General features: G+C 41.4%; 1 long non-coding RNA gene across 1 annotated transcript; it reads left to right on the top strand.

Moving 5' to 3' along the window:
* The first annotated feature begins 23,945 nt into the window (after positions 1-23,945).
* Positions 23,946-24,861, top strand: LOC131228503 (uncharacterized). The gene is made up of 3 exons (XR_009162987.1): positions 23,946-24,145; positions 24,253-24,321; positions 24,441-24,861. It is a non-coding gene; the product is annotated as an uncharacterized LOC131228503 (long non-coding RNA).
* Positions 24,862-26,641: the final 1,780 nt, after the last annotated feature.

The raw sequence follows: 26,641 nt of genomic DNA, 5'->3' as shown, positions 1-26,641 counted from the left end.
TATTTCTTGTCAGCCCTTCACCTCTTGGCAGTCGGAAGCTCTCATTACACTTACATCAGTAGGAAAAGGGAAGAGAACAAGGGATGGCAATAAATCTCTCTACCTTTGGCACTTGCCGATGGATCATCCCAATGAGGCCAGACTGAAGAGATTGAAGAATGACGGGGTCATCCACAACATTTAAGACAAATTTCTACCTACATGTGAGCATTGTTCAAGGTATCCCCGATATTATCCCTATCTCCACCTCGGCGATACCGATAACATTGGTAGTCTCAGAAATTCTAGTTATCAGCAATGTATCGCTAAGTATCACTAATGCATTGATATGGCTAATGTATCGCCAATATTTTCGACTATATAAATTCCAGGTATTGCTTGTATAGCCACTGCATCAATGGTATTTTGATAATATCGCCAATGTATCGATATCGCTAAAAATCTATTTATTAAAAAACTTTTCAGTTTAAATTATTTTTATAGGATCATGGTTTTATGAGGAGTTAAAATTGTCGACAATAATATTGATCATATCAAAATATTTTCGATATCGCAACATGGGCGATATCAAGACCACAATCTTTCGTTTCCTTTTCAGGTATCGACGATTTCTTAGCAAAATTCTGGTTGTTGTGGATTTTGTGAAATATCAATAGATATTTGGATGGAAGGTTGGGTGGATAAATGGGATGGACGGGATGGTTGCACTGGTTTCTTACGACAACACATTCTTTTAGGCCTCCATTAAATGAAAATTTATTATGTATAAATTTCTTCTACAATTTTTTTATTCTTAAATATGAAAATATGTGTATTTTAGCATCTTTGAAGTTTCACTAAAAAAATCCACCATTCTCCCCATGTTTCTCCAAATTTCTAGTTATCGACGATATTATCGGTGATATCAATATTGTTTTCATATCTCCGACCGGCGAAACTTGTAGCGATACCGATACTTTGAACACTGCCCGTGAGCATGTCTGCTTGGGAAGATCACATGGTGGCCCTTTCCCAAAGGGAACAAGGATAGAACTACTCACCCCTTAAGAATGTGCATAATGATGTGTATGGCCCATTCAATGTTAAAGAAAGAGGCAGGCTGAGTATTTTGTCACCTTCATTGATGATTACTCCAAGTTTGATTACCTGTACTTGATACAACATAAATCGAAAGTCTTTGGGACTTAACAGAAATACAAGGCCCAAGTTGAAAAACAACGTAGTAGGAATATTAAAGTATAAAAGTTAGACCAAGGTGGAGAATATCGCTCAAATGAGTTTGAGGAATTCTTAAATAGAGAGGGCATCGTTGCTTAGTGTACCACACACTAGTTTTGAAATATCAGTATCGCGTTACGTATCGCATCCTTGAGATACAGATACATATCAGTTATCGCATAGGATATCATTTATATCAGGTAATTTATCAAACTTTTTGGGAAACATGGGGAAACATTGGGGAAATGGTTGAATTTTTCAATACAAAAACTCTAGGGATTGTTAAAAAAGACCTTAATACACACTTTTAAATCATAACATCTCGAAAAAGAAGTGCACATAATACGTTTCCTTTGTATAGGGTCCTAAGCTATGCACTGTCTAACTAACCTAATACAACTATATTAAAATTAAATGCATAACATTTAGAGTGTATGTGATAATCATTTCATCAAACACTCCTAAATACTTGGAAATTAGTCTCAATTGACAACTGGTTGAAGGGAAATTTTTAAAAAAAAAATCATAAATTTTAATTAAAAATGAATTTTATTTTTCAAAAATTCAAGGACTTAACAAATCAATAGATCAACCCTCATTCATGCTTGATTTCATGTTTGGAGTGCAACATTGCAAGCAATTTGGGAGAAATTAGAGAAGTTTCAAATTTTCCCCAAATCGGACAACCTACACTCAAAATTTGAAATTAGAGTGTATGTGATGATCATTTCATCAATTACTCCTAAATACTTCGAAATTAGTCTCAATTGATAGCTGGTTGAAGGAAAATTTTGAAAAAAAAAAAAAAAACATGAAGAACCAATGGATATCAAAATTAAAGCTCCAACTTGATGATTTTTCAAGCAAAAATTAAAGAATTAATGGATTTGTAACCATTCGACACTGATTTAACATAATTTCAACAAAAAAGAGATTGGAAATTAAAAATGCTCACCACATTGACCACGTGGGATATATCGGCATTACCTATGCATTTCGTATCTCACGAGTGGGATAAAAGATACATCGTGGGACATATTGGCTAATATCGTCAACATTTAAGATGGTGAGGCCCATGTTGAGGTTTGCTTCATTCCATGTCTCCTTCTAGGATATGTCATGAAGATGGCCATGTACTTGCTAAACAAGGTCCCAACCAAGGTGTCACCCAAAACGCCATATGAGATGTGGACAAGCTGCCTGCTTGTTCTTAAAAATCTTGCTATTTGGAGATGTCTTGTAATCGTTCGTATGCAGCCCTAATGCTAGTAAGTTCAAACCTAGAGGTATGAAGTGTCTCCTCACTGGATATCCCAATGAGTCAATGGGACATGAGTTCTATAACCATGTGGAGCAGAGGACATTTACCAGCAAAGACGCAATCTTCTTAGAGGAAGACTTCATGCGAGATAACAAAGGTGACCGTACAGTAGATGTTTACGTGAGATTAGAGGAGACACCATTGAGTGCTCCTAAGATGCCTTTTTCAAATAAGCCAAATCCCGAGACTTAGACAACACCTGCCCTATGCCGGAGTCAAAGATAGAGCTGGGAGCATGATCACTTTGTTTATCTCGAAGAGGCTTTTCTAGCAGGGTCAAATAGTCTTCTGCCTGTCCCATCTTCCTATCCAGAAGACATGGTCGTATTGTTGGGCTTCTACAGTCCATGGACGTAATGGAAAAATAATTCAGAAGCCTTTTTCTTGGTGAGATTTGCTCTCACCTCCTAGGATCTCAATCCATGCATTTTCTTGGTGAGATTTGCTCTCACCTCCTAGGATCTCAATCCATGCATCCTGCAATGTATCAAAACCCAATGATAAACATATATACATGGTCATACATTTTGTTCAAAGTATCCCTAATATTATCAAAATATCCTTGATATTATCTGTTTCTCTAGCCTTATCTTAGCTCTTTAGCTTCTTTTATGCATGTATTATAGTTTTTGTTTTCTTATGTTTTCTCCTTTTTTGTATTCTTCGGCCTCTGACCTTGATAAATAACATTACTGTTATTTAAGCGTCTATATTGAGAATCTTATCTGAGAGTGCCTTTTTGTAAAAAGTTTGGACATCCCCACCCTATCCAATATACATGTTATGAATGAAAGAGATTTCATTTTGCTTTGGGATTGAACAAAATTTCTTCCTGTGATTAGATTAGTGGTGCAAAACCACGGGGAGCAATTTCCTAGTTACCTGTTCTTCTTTTCTCTCTCCTCAACAAGGTATCATCTTCTCCGATCTTCTTCTTTTCTTCCTTCTTCATCTGTTCCTTTATTTTCTTTTCTTCTTTGTTACCATCCAAAACATCAATCGACCCATCCCAAGCCCAAACCAGCCACAACCGACCTTCCTTTACTATCCGTGCGCATGCACGTACATACGGTTGTCTCTACGAATGGCCTTGTACAATGGCCCCATTGTTTTCTCACGAATGCTCTTCCCTTCCCTTAGCTTCTTTCTTCGAAAATCCTAAACTAATTTCACCAAACCTTAACCCTAACTCCCAAATTCCAAAATCCTCAATTTTTCCAAACCCAAATCTCTAAAATCTGAAAATCCCTTAACCAAATTATAAATTTCTAATTCTCATAACCTGAAACCCATATTTTCAATTCTAGAAACCCTAAATCCTAAATCCCTTAAATCCAAAATTTGAAATCCTAACATGAAACCTCCAAAAACCTCAACCCTAATGTTCCAAACCCTAATTCCTCTAAGCCTAGATACCCCAAACCTATTTCCCACATTCCTTAGCCTTTAAACAGCCCTAACACATCAAAACTCTTACAAGACACGTGATTTCCATTGAATTCAGATTTAACCCTATACTATGATGGGGGTTCTATCTCCCAAAGGTTCCGGTTAATCAGTAATTTATGAGATTTTTAGGCTTGGATTTGGACATGTCAATATGAAATTTATGAATTTATGGTAAATTAGCTTTATTTTATTGTTCCATTGCTCTGGTTAATCTGTCTTTTAATTTCATGGTATCATATTAGGTTAGATCATTTCGTCCTGCATCATATGTGTTGGAATGCCTGTTTGGTAAAACTGTATGAAAAATAAATAAATCATGAACACTAAAATTTAGTATTGAATCCAAAATTTTTAGCTTGGTAAAAATGTTTGAAATTTGGCAATTTTACCTAATGGGCCCATGTATGGACTGAGTGGATTTCTCACTTGAAATAAGTGGAAGCGAATGACGTCCTTCTCTACTGGACGGACCTAGTCCATGCAGGTTCAAAATTGTCCACTTTGATGTATAAGTTTTATCCACACAATCTCTCCATTTTTTTTCATATCATTTCAGGGTATGAGCTAAAAAATACGCAGATCCAAGGCCCAAGAGGTCCAAACTTTTGAAAGCAAAGGCGCTAATGATGCCTACCCTTAAAACCTCCTTAAGGCCTACCGTGATGTTTATTTGCCACCCAACCTGTTCATAAGGTGACATAGACCTGGATGAAGGGAAAACACAAATATCTGCTGGTAAAACTTCCAGAACTCTCAAGAAGTTTTCAATGGTGAGCGTTCATCCCCACTATGTGGTCCACTTGAGCCTTGGTTCTACCTCATTTTTGGGCTCATACCCTAAAATCATCCAAAAAAATGGATGGACGGTGTGGATAAAACCCTTACATGACGATGGGCAATAAGGAGGTTGACCTAAACCTGAACCCGACCGGAATCCAAATAGTTCATAGTACAACCTCATAGCTCTAGGGGGCCTGCTGTTTGTGGAACACCCACATGGGTTTTGAATTTGTAGAAGTGAGCCCACGGTTTTTCTCAAACCTGTTGTGAAATAGATGGTTGGGATCTAACATCAAAGAGTCATATTTGACAAAAAGAAAGGAGAAACATCCAATGGTTAGGATCAGTGTTTGAAATATTGGTATCGCGCTATGTATCGCACCCTTGGGATACAGATACGTATCGGTTATCGCATGGGATATATCAGTTGTATCATGTAATGTATCGCTATTGTTGGAGACATGGGGAAACATTGGAAATTGGTCAATTTTTTCAATGAAATTTCAGTGATTGTTAAAAAAAGACATCAATACACACTTACAAATCAAAACATTACAAAAAACAAGTGCACATGATAGGTTTTCTTTGTATGAGGTCCAAATCTATGCAATGTCTAACTGAATTGATGCAAGTAAATTAAAAGTCTATCCCTTTAATTTATAAATGTAAGAAGACATGTGGAAACACAAGCAATACATTCAAAAGCAAAAAAAGAATCACTAGATTAGGTTACATACATGTTTGATTTTGATTGTTTTTCAATTTTCCGCAACTCGGTCCTTCTCCAAATCTCGAAATTGAAGCTCCCAATCCATGATTTAGGGTTTAGTGTTTAGGGATACAAAACATAAAAAATCATGGATTTGTAACAATTCGACACTGATTTAACATGATTTATAGAAAAAAGGATCGAAAAAAAATAAAAATGCTCACTGGATCGAACACAGGGGATATATCCCACTACTTGTGTGTTTCATATTGCACAGGCGGGATACAAGATATATCGCGGGATATATCGGTTGATATCGTCGATATTTAAAACACTTGTTAGGATCTTCTAGTCTGGCTGACTTTTGGTGGATGAGCCGTCAGTGACATGTCATTTCAACCATTAGGATAATTGAGCCACAGGCTCCACACATGTGGGCTATGGATTGCTTGATTAGATATGAGTGGTGGGCCCCCCAACGGAAGAGTGCGAATCGGTTGTGTTAAAGGAACATGGAATTTCTGTATCATAGCTTCTCATTGGTACACGTCAATTGTCGATGACACTAGCTCACAAAACACGCCAATTTTCTCTCCCTAATAAGATTGTGTAATACACAACACAACTTTTAACGTGTGGAACTTCTCTTGTCCCACCATGATTTATGTGTTAGATCCATATGTCCATCCATTTTTTTCATATCATTTTAGGGCATGAGCCTCCATCCATTTTGTCTGATCATTTTAGGGCATGAGCCCAAAAATGAGATAGATCATCCAAAGCCCTGTGGGTCCACTTGAGCTTTGGATCTGCCCCATTTTTTAGCTCATGCCCTATAATGATTTGGCAAAATGGATGAACGGTGTGGATATAAAACATTCATCATGGTGGGGCCCACAGATTTGTCACATCAAAGCTTTCATCGGAGTCACTTGAAAAAGGGCGAAGTTATCATTTAATAAATATTTTAAGGATATTTTAGTCAAAATAAGCAAAAACATTTAACGCAAATCACTTGCCGCTCTTGGCGCATACACCACTCCTGAATTAATTCTGTGATTAATTTGCATTAAGGACTTTTTAAACTGTGTTATACAAACACCCCAAATAACATATTAAGTGGCCGAAATCTGATTTTAAGATTTCGGTGACATGTAAACAAATAGCCCCTTACCACGGCCCAATTGACTACTACACCTACCAGCGTGTAACTCTCACAAAATACTCACGGATGGACATACTAGATAGGCAAAGTTGCATCCCTCGGAAGTAGTAGTCATTATGAATGTTGAAATGTGGGTGTCTCACATACCCTCCACTAAAAACGTTTGTATAAATACGTCTAAAATCCTTTTCGTTGGCATACTGTAGGCCCGTATCTCTTCAAATCACAGAACAATGATAGGCATTGATGACAATAAATGCGCATGTTGTATCTCATCAAATCACACTATGTGAGTTCTTTCCAGTTGAGCCAGCCCCAAATCGCTATTGAGGTGAGTTTCTGTCGGGCAAGAACTAGGGCTATGGAAATTAGGCATGCTGCCCAATGGGGATTTTGAAAATTCCCGAAGGCATGCATGGATCCTGATTCGTTCGATGAGCAAAGGATATCCATGCACTTTATCTCTTCCTACTTGGCATAATGGGCATCCATTCTGTGTACCTAGTGCTGAATGCACACGTGCATGTCACATGCAACTGTTGAAATTTTGTGCAGGATCCAAGTCGTTCAACACGTGGACCTCGCTTTTAACATGCATTGGACCCAAAATCAAGTGAGGTTGTTGGAGATCCTGTGGACATTAATCTCACACGTGTATAGAGTTGAAGTGTATGCCTGCATAGTTAGAGTGTCATCTTTCAAGTAGTTCCTCTAACTGCCAAAACTCCAAAATGGTTACTTCCACAGTCCTAGGGCCTCTCAGGAGAGAGAAGCAGTTCTAACACAAAGAAAAGGGAAAAAAGTTGAAATTTGGAGAATATTGGAAAGCCCCAAGGAGAGGGCTGCCAGGTTCAAGCCCTGCCTCAAGGGATCCTTACCTTCTTTTGTCTAAGAAATGTAAGTTAGAAGAGAAGCATTCACACACAATGATGAACCTTTTTTTTTTTGGACCACAAGCAAGATTTTTATTACCAACCAAACGTTGAAAAGGCCAACTACAAGCTACAAGAAGCTCAAGAGCCCTTAAAAAAAGGTGGGCATGTCCTACAGGATGGCACGAAATGCAAAAGCTGAAAAGCACCAACTAAGGGCTATGGTTTAAGAGCTTGGATCTCATAATCATCAAGCATTCTGGTAGAGTTGTATTTGAGCTAGTAATGGCTTTCAATCTGTTTGTCTATGGTTGATGACATGAGTTGTTTGATCCAAAATATGAGTAGATGAATGAGAATGAAAGGGCTAGTGTTGGTGATATTGTTAGGATTTTTGTCAGATTTAGTGGATGGGTCCATTTCTGGATATAATTATCCATATGTAGTAACCATCAGAGACGCTTTTGGGATAATTTCTTGAGTGTTACCTATCTAGGTTGAAAGTATAGGTGTTACAAAATGTTACCTATCTTGGGATAATTTCTTGAGTGTTACCTTTCGTCTAAGAAATGTAAGTTAGAAGAGAAGCATTCACACATAATGATGAACCTTTTTTTTGGACCACAAGCAAGATTTTTTTTTTTTAACCAACCAAACATTGAAAAGGGCAATTACAAGCTACAAGAAGTTCAAGAGCCCTGAAAAAAAAGGTGGGCATGTCCTACAGGATAGCACGAAATGCAAAAGCTGAAAAGCACCAACTAAGGGCTATGGTTTATGAGCTTGGATCTCATAATCATCAAGCATTCTAGTAGTTGTATTTGAGCTGATAATGGCATTCAACCTATTTGGCTATGGTTGATGACATGAGTTGTTTAACCCAAAATATGAATAGCTGAATGAGATTAAAATGGCTAGTGTTGGTGCTATTGTTAGGATTTTTGTCAGATTTAGTGGATGGGTCCATTTCTGGATATTATCCATCTTTAGTAACCATCAGAGGCGCTTTTGGGATAATTTCTTGAGTGTTACCTATCTAGGTTGAAGGTATAGATGTTAGGGCTTTGATACTTGTTTGGCTTACGAGTGTATTGTCCTCTGTTGGATCTTAGCTAGCGAGGTTTTCGGTCGCTCGTCTTCCATGAGGGGTCACTCCCCTTATCGCAGATTCAAGGGGACTTTTGTCCGTCTTCCCTCCCCTTCCATCCCTCGGAGGATCCCCTCTGCTCTAAGGACTAGCTTAAAGAGACGGGACCAATCCCCTAAAACCCGGCCTCCCATCACCCCCAAATCGGATTTCAGTCTATTCGTTGGGAACATCTCGTTTGACACCACCAGCAAAGATCTATGGGGTATTTTCAACAGGTACGGTCATCTCCTAGATGTGTACATTCCAACAAGGCCTGGCACTATGAAACCCTAGGGATATGGTTTTGTGAGATTTGCTTATGAGCAAGACACCATAAATGCGATTTCCATCCTTAATGATAGATGGGTAAATGGCAAAATCATTAATGTGAGCTAGGCGAAACACAAAAACAAGGAGGTAGGCTATGCTAATCTGAGTCCCAATCCAGCTGGGGTTCAGCCGGCTCGAGAGTCCTCTCATTTTGTCCTTGCCTCTGAGAGGGGAAACCTCTCGTATTTGGCAGCAGCAACCTCGGACCAGAGCAAGAAGGTTCACAGAGTCATCAGTCCTAATCTCCATTCATCAGTGGTGGATCCTAGGGCGGTGAAGCATAAACTCCAGAGACTTCAGCTGGGTTTAACCTGTAATGTAGCACTGCCGTCCACATCCATACTCCAATTAATTGATGTTCTATGGGTGTCTTCATATTCGGCGGATGCTATTGAAATCTCCAGGTTAACTCCAACCAGTTTCCTCTTGGTCTTTAATTCCAAACACGAGTTCATTAAGTTCCAAGAAGATGCGATTATTCAGTCCCAAATGGGAATAGTGTCAATATCCCCTTGGTCTACGACTATGAACTCAGGTGATGAAGGAAGATGGTTAAGGTTATTCGGAATCCCCACACACGCCTGGTTAGAGGCAATGATAATTGATCTGGCCAATTATTTTGGTAAGGTTCTCCAAGTGGATGCCAATGTAAGGCTCGGCCTATTCCAGGTATTTACTAGGCTGAAGGTTAAGCTGCGTCCAGGGGCGAACTTAAGCCGGGTATTGGGCCTGAAGGTGTTAGACAAGGAATTCCCTATTTATGCGGTTTTAGAGCCAATGGATTCTATACAGGGCCACTTTATGCATTAGTCTACAACGAAGAGGATGGGCAGCACGAAAGAATGGGTGGAAAAATCGTTCTTCGGTCCCTCCCAATAGCAAGCAGGCATGTATTCAGGAGGAGAGGAGTCTGGATCAGCTAGATTAGCAGGTGAATTAAGGCAAGACAAGCAGCTAATCCCCTTTCAGCCACAGACGTCAGAAACAGAGGGCGTTCTGGAATGCCTTCCATCTGTTCGTCATATTGTCCCTCTCAAAGACACAGCTCAGATAGAAGATTTTTCCATGCAGTCTATCTGCATTTCTCAGCCTCGCTTAAGGGAGGCCTCAGTTCCGCCTACATTAGTCTCTGACTTGGCGCCTCCCACCACCTTCGACCGCTTAGCGTTATCTCTAGTCAGGTTCTCCCCTGTTCAGGAGCGCAGCTCGTTGAACAGGTTGGTTGTGAGTGACACGTCAGACGGGCAGCCTCGGAAGGATCCTCAGGTCCTTATGCCGCTACAAGTCGAAGGGGAATTACTTTGGTTTAATTGCAGAAAGACTGTGGTGTATCGTCATTCCAGATCAGCTGGTAGTTCCCCTTTTCCCTTTGTTGGGTCTGATTGCAGGAGTGACAGTCCTGTCAAAATAAGCAAGTCCAGATTAGCTATAGATGGAATACTAGCTATACAGAGCCAGGAGGCACTGGTAGCTGAGTCAGCATTTGGTGAGCCAGCAGAAGATGGGACTTCCCATGGGGAGGCTACAATGGATTTCAGAGTTCAACAAGAGGCAACTGTTAACTGCGAGCACACTTGTCCCTTTAAAACCCCCGATCACTCGCCATGTAGGGCTGAGCTGGAAATTGATCTGTCCCCATTTTTTTCTCCAGAGGTCAGGTTGGAGAGACAAGGAGCAGAGCTTTCCCAGGTAGAACCTCCTCTCATTCGATTTGAGTCTTCGAAAATATTGGGTTCAGTCGTAGGTCCTCAGCAGCAGTCAGGAGAATGCAATGAATCGCCCTCCCAGTAAGCTCCTACGCATGATCCAGGTCAGATCTTGTTAAATACAATGATGCAGTCATCTGTAGCAGCCCATAAGGAAGCCAGGAATTCCTGTTCAATGTGACGTACCAAGGTTCTATACACAAGAGGAGATTGGGAATCGCTGCTAAGAAGGCTAAAGAGACGGGCGGTTAATTCAGATTGTGTCACTGATGGATAGAGTCATCGTTTGGAACATGCATGGTATCGAGAATCGCCACTCAGTGTTGTCTTCTAAGAGGCTCATTCAGAATTTCGACCCTGTCATTGTCGTTCTGCTTGAGCTGATGCTCTCGGACAACAAGCGAGTGGAGGTTGGATTATCGCTGGCATTTCACCAGTCTTTTTCCAACGCTGACTGTCGGGGAAAGATCTGGGTCTTCTACAGGTCCCATATTTCGCCATCCCTTGTTAATTCATCTAACCAATCCTTGTCTATTGCGTTTGCTTTGCAAAATTCTACCTCACCTATCACGATGACCTTCATTGATGCGAGCTGTGACAGGCTTCAAAGAAGAACCCTGTGGCATGATTTGGCTTCTCTTTCTTCTGTCATTCAAAGCCCCTGGGCAGTTTGTGGCGATTTTAACGCAACTATTGCAGCTGATGAAAGGTGAAGTAGAAGGGCGTCAGACAATGCGAGTTCGGCTGACTTTGCAGCTGCAATAGACGGTGCGGGCTTGCAGGATGCAGGTTTTTCTGGAAATCAGTTTACTTGGAGTAACAATAGAGGTGGTGCGGCCCGTGTTTGGGCCAGATTGGATAGGGTTTTCCTGAATGCGGCTTGTCTTCTTCTTTCCCTGGATTTCACGTCATCCATCTTCCTTGAATTAATTCGGATCATGCTCCTCTCTTATTAGAGTGCCCCCTTCTGTCGGCAACTATAGTGAAGCCTTTCAGGTTCCTCAACATGTGGATTAGACACGAATCCTTCCATCATGTGGTTAAATCTGCATGGGAATCATCAGGTTCCAACCACCCGATATACAACATTTTGGCGAAATTGAAAAGTGTTAAGCATGCATTGAAGGTGTGGAATAGAGATGTATTCGGAAATATATTCTCCCAGCTGGCTCTTGCAGAACTTGAAGTGGAAAAATGCGAACGTCTGATACAAGATCACTCAGACGATTTCATCACATATAGAGTGACCTACACATGAATTTGAATACAGCAATCTCGAACTTATCTCGGCTTCAACTGCTTGAGGAATCCTTTTGGAAGAAAAATCGAGAGTTTCGTGGCTCGAAGTTGGTGACAAAAACACAAAGTTTTTCCATGCTACGGTGAAAGAAAAGCAATGAAAATCAGTTATTCATAGTATAACTCTAGATTCGGGGTAGACGCTAGTTGACAATGCAGCCATTAAAAGTGCAGCGGTGGACCATTTTTCTAGATTGTTTGAGGCGGAACAGTGTCTCCTGAGTAACGACCTGCTCGAGGGCATCCCGTCTATAATATCTCTAGAGCAGAATGTTATGCTGATGGCCCCTCCATTGGAGTTGAAAATTCAACAGGCTATGAGGTCAATTCCAGCAGATAGCGCAGCAGGCCCAAATGGTTTTTCGGCTTCCTTCTTCTCCGCCTCTTGGAGTATTGTGTACAAAGATCTATTGAAGGCTATTTCCTTTCGCTTTTAAGGTGGCAGTCTCCCTAGAGCAGTCTCGACGTCCCTGATTTGTCTGGTCCCTAAAGCAGCCTGCCAAAAAAATTCTCCGAATTTAGGTCGTTCAGCCTTTGTAACTGTCTGTACAAGCTGTTCTCTAAAGTTATTGCCTACAGGCTGAGCCACGTCCTCCCGCTTCTTATTTCTGAAGAACAAGGGGCCTTTATTCAGGGTAAATCAATTGCGGAAAATATCGCTCTTTCTCAGGAGCTCTTCAAAGATTTGAACAGAAAGGTTCGGGCTGGGTGGTAATATAGTGCTAAAGTTGGATATGGAAAAAGCCTATGATAAGCTAGATTGGAATTTCCTTAAGCAGGTCTTGACCAGATTCAACTTCTATTCCTCGTGGATCGCGCTGGTTGAGAAATGCTGGAATAACTCATGGTTCTCGGTGCTTGTTAACAGGGAAGTTTCAGGTTTCTTCAAGTCCTCGAGAGGGTTACGGCAGGGAGATCCGATCTCCCCTAGTTTGTTCATCATTGCAACGGAAGTTCTAAGCAGAGGTCTCAAATCTTTATGCACCCTAGGTCGCTGCAAGCCATTTAAGACTAGGACTGGCTACCCTATCATCTCACATCTTCTTTACGCGGATGACATGCTGCTGTTTCTTAACGAAGGCCTAGCTTCCTTGAGGAATTTGAAGTCGTTCCTCGATGGCTATCAGCAGGGCTCGGGTCAAAAACTTAATCTTCGAAAAAGCTCGTTCATTCACTCTCCCAAGCTGGGAGAATCTAGAGTGAGAGCCATTGAGTCGATTCTTGGGATAGCTAGAGCGTCTGGGGTGTTCACATATCTGGGCGTCCCTTTGGCCATGGGCAGACTGAAGCTTCATTATTCCGTCTGCTGATGGACAAGGTGGAAGGGTGTATCAGGGGTTAGCAGTCCAGGTGTTTATCGCAGGCTGGGAGGGCAGTCTTGATCCGTCATGTTTTGAGCAGCATTCCTATTCATACCTTGGCGGCTGTCCATATCCCGTCCATTGTTCTGAAAGACCTTAAGAAGAGATTTGTGGCGTTTTTCTGGGGCTGGAAAGATGGTAAAAGAAAATGCTACTAAAAAAGTTAGAAGGCTATTGTGTCCCCTAAAGAGGAGGAGGGTCTGGGAATTAGGAAGCTGAAGGATACCATGTCGGTGTATCGTCTTAAGATGGCCTGGGAGACCAGATTTGTGTCAGCAAAAAGTCTCTGGAGTTCCTTTATTTCTGTTAAATATGTCCGTGATTTATCTTCGCCAGAGCTACACGGCCCTACTAATTTTGCGTCGCCTATGTGGAAGAGAATTTTTGCATCAATCCCAGCTGCAGAGTCATTCGTACAGTGGCACTTAGGGGAAGGTAACTGCAAGTTCTGGTTAGACAATTGGACTGGTCTTGGTCCTCTTCATCTTTTATCTTCTGCCCCTATCCTGTCCTTCCTCCTTCAGCTGAAGATGGCTCAACTGCTGGGTAAAAATGGCCCCCTTCCCCCTTCAGCGTCATTTAATTTTTTACCTCAATGGGTGATCAATTTTATTTTTCACCAAGGCTTCTGCATTTCTGAGGGGAAAGACTTACCTATCTGGCTGTTTTCAGTGTCTGGTCAGTTTTACCTATCATCGGCTTGGGAGAAATGTCGCTCGTCCATGCCTAATAGAAGTTGGGCGCGAGGAGTGTGGCATGGCAAACTCCCGCTAAGAATCTCTATGTTCTCATGGAAGGTGTTAATGAAAGCAGTTGCAGTTGATGACGCAATCTAGTCCCAGAGAGTTGGTTTGGCGTCCAAATGTGTGTGTTGTGGTCGCCATTCTCGGCAGGGCCACTCATCTGAATCCATCTCCCATCTTTTTCTGCACAGCCAGCTTGCGGTGGAGGCCTAGTCCTTCTTCGGCAGGTTGTTTGGCGTCCACGTTCTGGAGACAGACTCAGTCGAGGCCAGATTGGCCCAGTGGTGGGCTGTCACTGCTTCAGACTCGGCGAAATCAGTGCTGCATAAGCTGGCCCCGTCCATCATCTTATGGTGTATCTGGAAGTGCAGGAATGCAGCAGTCTTCGATGGCATTATTCCTTCAGCCGCCTCTGTTATTGCCACAGGTAAGTGGTGGTTATCCGTCATTAATGGTGATTTGGGAGGGGTAGCATCCCCGAGACTACAGGGTAGTCCGACTCTTTTTGCTAGCCTAGCGGCCAGCACTGGAGTTGCTGACAGGCGAGGCTCAGTTAATTTCTCAGCTTGTTGTTGGAGCTCACCTCATGGCCCCTACCACCCACCCCAGGTGGTGAGATGGGTCAAACCGCAACCTGGATGGGTGAAACTAAATGTGGATGGTTCGGCCCTTGACAACCTAGGCATCTCAGGTGGGGGCGGCATGTGTAGGGATGACAAAGGTAATTTCCATTTCGCCTTCTCCGTTGGATATGGAGCGGGATCAAATGTCAACGCGGAGCTCAAAGCAATTTTTGACGGGATGGATCTATGTATTAGCAGAGGTTTCACGAATGTGATAGTGGAATCGGATTCACAACTGGTGGTCAATTTCCTTTCTGATTTCGCTAAACCCGGCTGGAAATGGGGATATTGGATCCAGAGGATTAATCACATTAGGCAAAGTGGAAATTTTAAGTTCCAGCATATTTTCAAAGAAGGTAATGCCGTGGCCGACCAGATGGCTCGTATGGGGAGTATGGAGCAAGGATGTGCGTTCATTCTGTGTCAGGGAAGCCTCCCAACTAAGGTTAGAGGCCAGTTAGTCCTAGACAAGGTGGGGCTCGGCTCCATTAAGGTAGATTCGAGATTCTAGAGGGGCGGAGGCTAAGTTTCTGGTCTTTCTTCTTTCTCGTTTTTTTTTATATAGAGCTTTGTTTTTTTCCTGATCTCACGATAGGCGTCCCTCGGATCCTTTTTCTCCCGGGGGACCCCCGAAAATAATTGGCCGATTCATATATGAAAAGTTCTTTTTTTGGGGGGAAAAAAAAGATTGTCCCCTGTTGGGAGTGGTGAGAGAAATGGATGAATTCTTATAAGGAGGTGGCCATCTAGAAACGACATAATGCAAGTTGGAGTTGGGCCCCACGAAGTGGTTGGAGGAATTGTAGAATTTCCATAGGTTATTTTGCGGGTATATTTTGGTTGTTGAGTTTACGTGGGTTTTGAGGGAATCAGCTAAAATTAGTAATTCCTGAAAATAGAACTCCCAATTTCAATATGTTGATGTTATAGCTATGCATAAGAAAAAAATTCCCGCAGCTTGCATTTTTGAAGTGCAAAGGGTAGCGTCCAAACACCCCCTTCTGCTGTAAACTCTCCTTGGTCAACCCGATCTGTTATTCAATATACATCATCATCCTCCAGCTTTGCAACCTCTAGTCATTTGTCATATCTTCCCATGTGTATCCATCAATGGGAGACGAGTTTGTAGCGTAAGTAACAACCTTGCCCAATAAGTGTCCCGACACATGGATATTGGCCTAAAAATGTTTGGTAGAACCAAATATTTGAGGTCCCCTTGCTCATTCACCTTATGTAAATGTAACAGCTCCCATCAGAGTGCAGTCATTTATATGCCTGAGAATGATATTAACTTCGTCTATAGTTTATTTCAACAACATGTGATAATATGGAGGCAATAGTGGACACAAGAAATTCACTGATCTAGGTCAAGCTTCAATGCCTATTTATGGCTTTAAAATCAATCTTTGTGGTGCATCTAGGTCCCTGGTTGCACTTGTTTGTCAAAAAAAGTTCAGATTGGGTCCCACTTGATCATACTGTGATTGTGTTCCTAGTTAACTCATTGGGTTTGCAACAATTGCAGGAAGTACCAGAAATACCCGGTGTTCGCCCATGCATATGTATTGTAAGCACCACAAGTCCATATGGTTGTGCATAAATCACATAATAGGGTTATAGAAAGTGATTTAGAGTCCTTTAATTAGCTGTTCAGTTTCCTGTTTAGATTGGTATGCCATGTTTACATTTTCTATTGGTTTTAGGTACTCGACATGCCATAGGATTGAAGAATGGTAATGACTCCAGATCTAATGCCATTTAGTAGGGTTTTTTTTATTTTTTATTTTTGTGTGGTTTTGTGCGGTGCGGATTCTCATGAATACAAATAGACTACTAGTAGAGTGTTCGAAATTACCCAAAACCAATTATTTTCATTCTTTTCTTCAATGTGAGTGGTATGTAAACCGAATCTAGCCTTTCCTATTGTTGGGTTGTAAACCCAATCCTTTGCTGACGAGTGGCTGCAGCCACCTCAAAACAGAAAATAAACTTTAAAAAAAGAAACAGTGATATGCTGCTGTGTTAGAATCTCTTATTCCAACGGAGATGAATACACGGTGCTGTTATAGGCTTTTCTTGTTACGTGAAAAGACTAATCTATCCCTGTCCAGATACATCCCAGGGGTAGCTAGAGAAAGAAAAAAAATCTAGAAAAAATCTACTGTATATCTTCTCTTAGCTAGCAGAGTAAACTTAGAAAAAAAATCTCAACAGCTAGAAAGATCACACAGCTAGGAATCTAATTTTAGAAAGAAAATCCAATCTCACAGCTAGCAAAGCTAGCTCAGACGATGCTCATACGGTTTTGGATTTGCACAAATCCATCACCGCTTCCAACACTCCCCTTCAAACCAAAACCGGCTTCATTCCGAGCATCGTTCTTAGTCGTTTGAATGCATCTGTCGGCAATGCCTTTGTGAAAATATCCGCCACCTGTTCCGTAGTATGACAATACTCTAATTTCATCGTTTTTTGCTTCACATGATCTCTCAGAAAATGGTACCGGGTATCAATGTGTTTGCTTCTTCCATGCTGCACCGGATTTTTAGCTAGCTCGATTGCCGACTTGTTATCCACATATATGATGTGGATTCTTCCTGCGGACGCTTCATCCTTTAGCAAGTTTCTCAACCAAATTCCTTCACAGACGGTGGACGATGCGCCATGTACTCTGCTTCACATGTGGACAGGGCGACACACTTCGCTTCTTCGAATTCCATGTGAATGCGTCGACCCAAGATAGAAAACATAGCCTGTGGTGCTTTTTCTTTCATCTTGATCACCACCCCAATCACTATCAGAGTATCCATACAACATCGCATCATCATTGTACGGATAAAAAAGACCAAACTCAATAGTCCCTTTGATATACCTCAGTACTCGTTTTGCAGCTAGCCAGTGTGATTCTTTTGGGGCTTCCATATACCGGCTTAGAAGCCCAACACTGTAGACTATATCTGGCCTAGTGATTGTGAGGTACCTTAAACTTCCGATTAGGCTCTTGAATAGGGTTGAGTCGACGTTTTTTCCTTCTCCATCTTTCGTGAGCTTCAGGCCTGTTGTAATAGGTGTATTTACCGCTTTACAGTCGACCATCTGAAACCTCTCAAGGAGTTCCTTTGTGTACTTCTTCTGGGATATGTGAATGCCGCCGACTTGTTGTTTCACTTCGATGCCTAAGAAGAAGGACATCAATCCACCGTCAGTCATCTCGAACTCATTGAACATAGCATGCTTGAATTCTTTGAACATCTTCTGGCTGTTTCCAGTGAACAGCATATCATCAACATATAAACAAGCGATAAGCATATCACCATGGGCATTATTCTTTGTGTAGACGGCATGCTTATACGGACATTTAACGAAACCATTCTCTTGAAGATAACCGTCGATCCGTGCATTCCAAGCACGGAGAGCTTGCTTCAACCCATACAGGGCTTTCTTCACCCAATACACCTTATGTTCCTCCCCTTGCATGACAAAGCCTTCAGGCTGGTCAACGTAGACTTCTTCTTCAAGTACCCCATTTAAGAATGCAGATTTCACATCCAGTTGGTAAATCATCCAATTGTGATGAGCTGCAAGGGAGATAATCATTCTTACAGTGTCAAGGCGAGCAACTGGGGCTAAAACTTCTTCATAGTCTACCCCATATTTCTGTTTGTAACCTTTTGTTACAAGCCTTACTTTACCATCGGCATTCCGCTTGATTTTGTACACCCATTTGAGACCAATAGACTTCTAGTTTTTAGGGAGTGAGGTCAACTCCCATGTTCAATTCTTCTCGATGGTATGAATCTCTTCTTCTATAGCATTTCTCCAACATTCTTCATTCACAGCCTCCTCGAATGTGAGAGGCTCGTGGTCCACATACAGGCAAAGTAAATTCACTTTCTCAGTTTCTACATAGATGTCGTTAAGGCTTCTCATTTTAATAGGAGCCAAGGGTGAAGGAGAATTGGATGAAGATGTGCTGGATGAATTCTGATTTGATGAAGTACTTTCAGGAGATATGGAGCGTACTCCTGGACTTCTGAGATCCGAAGGGGGTGATGTGGGTGTCTGCTCCTGATTCATATGCCTCTCTTCTTCATATACTTCTGCCTCAACCTGACTTTCTTTGGCCGAATCTTCCTGGTTCCACTTCCAAGATTCTTCCTCGCAGAATACTACATCTCTACTTACCACCACTTTATTGGTTAGTGGGTTGTAGAGCTTGTATGCCTTTGACTCTTCACTGTAGCCGATGAAGATGCACTTCTCGCCACGATCATCAAGCTTCCTTCTTCTCATTTTTGGAACTTGAGCGTAGGCGACACACCCAAAGATCTTAAGGTGCGCCACGCTCGGCTTGTATCCACTCCATGCTTCTTGCGGTGTCTGGAATCTGACACTCTTGGTTGGACACCTATTGAGCAGATAGGCAGTACATGCAACTGCCTCTGCCCAGAAATTCTTTGGCAGACTTTTCTCCTTCAGCATGGTCCTCGTCATATCGAGGATGGTGCGGTTTTTTCGTTCCGCAATTCCATTTTGTTGTGGCGTGTACGCTGCAGTGTGTTGTTGCTTAATGCCATGTTCCCTGCAATATTCTCGAAAAACATTTGAGGTGTACTCCCCACCTCTGTCGGATCGGAGAGTTTTGATTTTAAGACCACTTTCTTTTTCAACAAGGGCCTTAAAATTTTTAAAAATAGTAAAAGCAGCAGACTTCTCTTTAATTACATACACCCACAATTTTCTACTGAAATCGTCAATGAAGGTAATAAAGTATTTATTACCTCCAAGAGAGATTGGCTCTAATGGTCCACAGATGTCAGTGTGAACCAACTGCAATGGTTCTCTTGCTCTTCGGGATACTCCACTCGGAAAGGAGTTTCTTTATTGTTTCCCAAGTGTGCACGCCTCACACACATGTTCTGAAGCTTCAATAGTAGGCAAACCATGCACCATGCTTGATGAGGACAGAAGTTTTAGGCCACTGAAATTTAGATGGCCAAAGCGAAGATGCCACATCCAGGAATCATTCTTTGCTTTTCCATAAAAACACTTCTCAAGCATTGTGTTTATATGGAGAGGAAACATACGGTTCTTTGCCATCTGGACTTTTACAATCAAACGTCCATGCAAATCTCTAATGGAAAGAGAAGAGTTCTCCATGTGTATGACATACCCTTTTTCGAGGAGTTGTCCGAGACTCAGTATGTTACTCTTCATGTTAGGCACATAGTACACATTGGAGATATAGTTTGGAACACCATTCTTCTGAAAGATTTGGATTTTACCTTTACCTTTCACAGGTGTTTTTGATGAGTCTCCAAACGTTACATCGCCATGAACTCCTTCTGTGAGTTCCACAAAGAGTTTCTTGTCGCCGCACATGTGATTACTTGCACCCGTGTCGAGATACCATACGTCCTGCTGATCACTACCTTTCTCTTGTGCAAGGAGAAGTGTGGAGCTTTCTTGTTCATGTCCTGATGCTTCGGCATAGTTGGATCGCTCGTCTTGATTCATCGGCTTGCTCCAACAATCAGATGCATAGTGGCCAAGCTTGTTGCAATTATAGCATTGGATGTTCTTTGTACTTCCCCGTCCACGCATAGATCTACCTCTACCATTTCCTCTTCCATGGAAATTGGTATTTTTCTGTTGGTTTTGGGCATGACTTTGTTGGTATCCGCGCCCTCTGCCTCTTGCGCGATTGTTAGCAAACCGTCCACCACGTTGTGAACTTACACGTCCACCATTGCTATCATTAAGAGTCAATCTTAACTCCAAAGCTTGTTCCATCGGCATGGAACTGGCATTCTTCTGCATTCGTTGCTCATGAACTTGCAACGATCCCATCAACTCCTCAATGGAGAGTTTCTCAATATCTTTTGATTCTTCGATCGCCACAACCACATGCTCAAACTTGGTTGTGAGGGATCGAAGTATCTTTTCAATAACTCGGACATCTTCAATCTTTTCACCATTTCTTTTCAAATTATTGACAGTTACAAGCAAACGTGAAAAATAATCAGTAACATTCTCACCTTCCTTCATGTGAGATGCTTCGAACTCGGCTCTCAATGTTTGAAGGCGAACCCGCTTCACTCGATCTACACCCTTGAAGATGGTGCCAAGGGTATCCCATGCTTGCTTGCTTGATGTTGCTTTGGCAATCTTTTCGAAGGTGGATTCATCCAAGCCTTGATAGAGGAGAAACAAAGCCTTATTGTCTCTCTTCCTTTGATTTTTGAGAGCAGTCTTTTCTTCGTTGGTGAAGGCAGCTTCTTCTTCCATAGTGGGTTCTTCATACCCATCGGTGACGATCTCCCATAGTTCTTGCGACCCGAACAACGCCTTCATTTGGATGCACCATTTTTCATAGTTGTCCTTTGACAACTTAGGAACCTGCGGCTGGATGGTGCTTGCCATCTTTGCTGAAACAGTCGAGTTGTGGACAAATCCTTGGCCTTTTGCTATCTGATTGTTTTGAAAAAAAACAGCAATCTGATTTTTTTGAAAAAAAAAAACTGCCGCTGCAATCTGATTTTTTTTAAAAAACAGATTTTTTTCTGAAAAACTGCGGCTGCAATCTGATTTTTTTCAAAACAGTTTTTTTTGAAGACCTGCGGCTGGAATCTGATTTCTTTTGAAAAAAGCTGATTTTTTTTGAAAACCGGGAGTGCATCGCCTCTTGATGAGGCCCAAGGATCGTCGGCTCTGATACCACTTTGTTGGGTTGTAAACCCAATCCTTTGCTGACGAGTGGCTGCAGCCACCTCAAAACAGAAAATAAACTTTAAAAAAAGAAACAGTGATTTTTTTTTTTTTTTTTTTTTTTTTTTTTGCTGCTGTGTTAGAATCGTATTAAAACGGAGATGAATACACGGTGCTGTTATAGGCTTTTCTTGTTACGTGAAAAGACTAATCTATCCCTGTCCAGATACATCCCAGGGGTAGCTAGAGAAAGAAAAAAAATCTAGAAAAAATCTACTGTATATCTTCTCTTAGCTAGCAGAGTAAACTTAGAAAAAAAATCTCAACAGCTAGAAAGATCACACAGCTAGGAATCTAATTTTAGAAAGGAAATCCAATCTCACAGCTAGCAAAGCTAGCTCAGACGATGCTCATACGGTTTTGGATTTGCACAAATCCATCACCGCTTCCAACACCTATAACCCAAATCTTGCCATCAACCATAATCCATAATCAAAATCAGCCACAACCCCCATAAAATCCCAAAATACCCAACCCTTATCTTTTTCACCATCAAAACCTCGCTGCAGGCCACCTTTAACCCCTTTTTTTAAAGGTAGAAGTACCAGGGATTGAACCCCAGATCACTCACACACACTACACTGCCACTGCCAGCTCATCCAACGAGCATGCCACCTTTAACCTTCCCATAACCATAATCCAAATCCCCAAAACCAACCATTTCCCTTGCAATCCCCAATCGGCCCAACATCCTAATCGCAGTCCTTTATCTTCATGGATATCCAATAGAAGCCCAATTTTATGTTACGTGCCCAACCTATTCATGCATGTCCTGCATGCTGACGTGGCTAGTAGTTGTTGTTTTCAGTTCTCTAAAGTAGAGATTTACTTAGTTGTTAGTATTTGTGTTTGAATAGGAGATTTGCTTAGTTGTTAATATTTGTGTTTATCTTGCCAATTAAGTAAGATTCATAACTCTATTTATGTAGTTCTATTAAGAAATAATAAAATATCATATGATTTTTACCTTTCACCATGTTTTACGCAAGAGGACGCCCTTCCCTTCTTTCACGTGGGCTCGATAGGGCTTGGACCTTATCATTTAGTATCATAGCTGCCCTTCCTGGGGCATGCCAAAGGAGACAGAGGTAGCAGACGAAGCCAAGTCTAATGGAGCAACGTGTGGAGCACTTGGATGAAGCCTTAGATCAGATGAACACCAGGTTCAAGGATCGGAGAATCCAGCGCTGCGAATCCAAACGAACAGAACAACGGAAGGATTCAACCGCGTTTTGCTCGAGTTCATTTACAAATCTGAGCAATTTTTCCACCACCATTGGACAATAGAAAATAAGAAGGTTCTCCTTGCCTTGTTCCACATGGACCGACCTATATTAACGTGGTTTTAATGGTATAGCCATGTGAACCCTAACACCATGTGGAGGGGAATGACAGAAGCCATGTTGTTCCGTTTTGGGGCAAACCGATTACGAGAATCTTGATGGTATGTTGGCGAAGTTACGAATTTGAGCGCTTTGCCAACCGCATTGAAGGATGGCCAAATCGGGCTCTAATGGGCACATTCATTCGAGGGTTGCATGATAAGGTTGGCCAATGTCTCGACTCTCTATTCTGCAGGAGCCAATTTGGCTGGCTCATCGCTAGGAGGAGAAGTTTGCATGTTTGAAAAAATATTTACAACCAACACTTGGTCATGTGCCAATGTCGATAGATTCAAGAGGGTCTGTAAGTATAGGGTCAAATGTTGCACCCGCGCAATCCCATCCGAAAACCTAGCCTAGAATGGTCACGACTCCTATTAAAAAGATCACTCCCGAAGAGATGAGGATCAAAGGTGATCAAGGTCTGCTATTAATATGATGATCGCTTCACACCGGCCCATCCTTGCAAACAAATGTAGATGTTCATGATAGAGGAACCGGAACCACTCAATTTGTTGCTAGCAGAATCTGACCCTGATTTGACAATGGGGGTTTCCTGGCATGCCAAGTGAAGAGGCAACGTGGGAACTATCGAGTGATCCGTTTTTCACGCCATGAGGGCACATGCGAGCTTTAGAGGGGGGAAATGTTATGTCCCCAACCTATTCACGCGAGTCTTGCATCCTGATGTGGCTACTGGCTAGTAGTTGCGGTTTTTACTCTTCTAAAGTAGGAGATTTACTTAGTATTTGTGTTTAAATAGGTTGTTAGTATTTGTGTTGTTTGCTGTTTCTTGCTTTTCTTTTTGCCTTTGGCTGAATAGAATGTTCATCTTTCAAAAAAAGAAAAAGGAATAGATTATTAAATTCTATAAAATAAAAAATAATAATAATAATAAAATAAAATAAAAGAAGAAGAAGAACAAGAAGAAGAAGAAGAAGAAGAAGAAGTAAAAGAACACCCAACTCAATTGCCTTTGATAAAGAGAGAATTATCTCTGATATTTCCATTGCCAACTTCAACAATATGACCCCCCAACCTTGTTGGGGAACACTTGGAACACTTGATGGAATCATGGGACTGAGTGTCCTTTTGTTCTTGCATTGCAGGTACTCCATAACAAAAGCCTTCTGCATTGCTTTCGTGATGACTTTCTTCAGCGTGTTTGATGTGCCTGTATTTTGGCCAATCCTTCTCTTCTAGTGGCTGATGCTGTTCATGCTCACAATGAAGAGACAGATCAAGCACATGATCAAATACAAATACGTCCCCTTCTCCTTTGGCAAACAGGTACTTGTTTCGGGCCTGTTGCACTCAAACTTGTGGGATTTTCATTTCCTATATTTTTAGAACCTCTGAGATTGATATTCCATGATTTTTTATTCTCCTCTTTTCAGCGCTACACAGGGAAGAAACCAGCTTCACCCAACAATGCAAGCCTTCCTAGGGATTGAACTTTCATGCAGGTTGACATAATGCTGATCATACACCTACATGCACATGGACACATCATACGCCTACATGGACACATGGTAAATAAACCTATGCTGATTCTTTTTCTTTTTCTTTTTCTTTTTAAATATAGGAGCATGCTGGAAGTGGATTTTGCTTGAAAATCTGATCCTGGGTTCGCATTGGCATTTTCTAGATCCATCTCATCCGGGTAAGTTGGAAGGTCCATGGTGAGATAAAGCACGGGGGAGAGGAGGTTTTTTATGCATTGTTCTTTATCTTTTCATTTTCTCTCTTCTTTTGTTTTCTTCTTCTTCTTCTTCTTCTTTTGGCTTAATTTAAGAATTTGTTAAATGTCAAGTGCGACAGTGATAATTGTTGTAGCATGCACACACATTAACAACAGGGAATGCCTAGCAAGCAAAAAAAGAAAGAAGATGAACATAACCCTTGTTGTTGCTGAATGCCATGATATTAAGAACCATTGGCATTCTGTGGAACCAGTGGACTTACTGTAGAGGATTTCTAAACCTGTATAGGTGGAATTTTACTGACTTTGTTGTCATGCCAAACTACCCCTTACTTAATAAGGGTGCAACTTGAGTTGGGTTGACTCAGATTAGGGTCATCCAGAATTCGTTCCCAAAAAACACAGTTGTTGGCCCAAACTGCGCTGACCCAATTTTCATCCTGTCCTCACCAAGCTCGAGCCCAAATTGGTTTCATATAAACCAATCTGAACCCAACCTGAATCTCTTTTTTATTTTTTGGTGTAATGGTACTTGCTTCAGACAATTTATGTCAAGTCGCATGTAATGGGTGACTGAAACTCTGGTTGATTGGGGATGAGTTTACTTGGGTTGAATGTGCATTTGGGTTGGCTGGGGTAATGAGTCTGGGTGACCCAAATTTAAATCCCTGGTTAAAGGACCTGGTGATTCAGATACACTTGTTCGGCTCTTAGTCAAGTCGGGAGTCACCCTAGTTGGGGCTGAATCGGCCCGTTCGTCCAAGTCAGGGTATCAAAATCAGTATATGCACTACTGAATACGAATTGGCTGGGACAAGTCTGTGTGAGTCTTAAAACCATGATTCACCATGCCTAACCTAACCTGACACAACACAAGTCGCATCACTAACCTTTAATATGATTAGAAGGCTTGCACAAAGTTATCAAAACCATGTTTTAAACTGTACATAACAGAAAAAGAAAAAAAGAAAAGAAAAGAAAACATGCATAGTCATTTTAGTGTTTAAGATTCAATATATTTCAAAAAGAGGAAGGAGGTTTCATTGTTTTTAGTTTTTCAGGCACAGCTGAAATTTTCTCATGTTCTAACTTGTTTTTATTTGAAAAGATCTTTTATAAGGTGATTAAAGGAGAAATTGATTGAAAATTCGGTTGAGAGATGATGGATTTATATAGGGATTACTAGGTGCCTGTTTTTTTAAATGTTTCCTCTGGATTCTTAGAGTTGGTCCAATATTTCCAAAGAAATACTTGGGAATTATTAAATTTTGCGTGGTTGACACATCAGGTTTCCTAAGAACACCTTCTCAAGTTTTCATCCCCTGCAAGACATTGTTAGGGATTTTTATTTTTTATTTGGTGCCAAGCTAACATGATATGGATGACGTTGGTCAATCTGAATCCAAGGTGAGTGTGCCAATTGATACACAGGCAGTTTGAAATGGTACACGTTGTATGCATTAACTAAATGGACTAAATTCACCCACCCACGATTGCTGAGTTATATCTAAAATTCAAATCCATGATTCAAATGTCAGGATCATCAATGGCGCATGATTATGAGTACATAGCTGGATAGACATGAACGCTGATTGGGGATAGGAACGGGCGGGGGCTATCAGGGGCCACTGTTATGTATGGGATTTATCCACACCGCCCATCTATTTTCCCATTTTATTTTAGGGTAGAATCTAAAAAATGGGCAAATCCGAGGTTCAAGTGGACCACATCACAGGAAGCAGTTGTGATAATAACACCGACTGGTAATTTGGGTGACCATGTTACTTGATACACAAGCACTAAGAAATGGTACACGTGGCATGTATAACTGAAATTAAATGGACTAAATTCACAAACCCATCATTGCTAAGTTAGATCCAAGATTTAAAGGTCAGGATCATCAATGGCCCATGATTACAAGAATATAGCTTTTACACGTCACTGATGTTCTCATGGACGGTTCAAATTAATCTTAGGGAGTAATCTAGTGGTGAAAACAAGCCATTCTATTAGTAAAAGTGGAAAAGACGGTCCCAAATCGTCCACAACACAGGCCGTAAAACACACAAACTGGACCCACCATA

This window comes from Magnolia sinica, chromosome 16 (genome assembly GCF_029962835.1).
Source record: "Magnolia sinica isolate HGM2019 chromosome 16, MsV1, whole genome shotgun sequence".
Classification (NCBI taxonomy): Eukaryota; Viridiplantae; Streptophyta; class Magnoliopsida; order Magnoliales; family Magnoliaceae; genus Magnolia; species Magnolia sinica.
The sequence above is the reverse complement of the archived record's forward strand: the minus strand, read 5'-3'. Positions and strand labels throughout refer to the sequence as shown.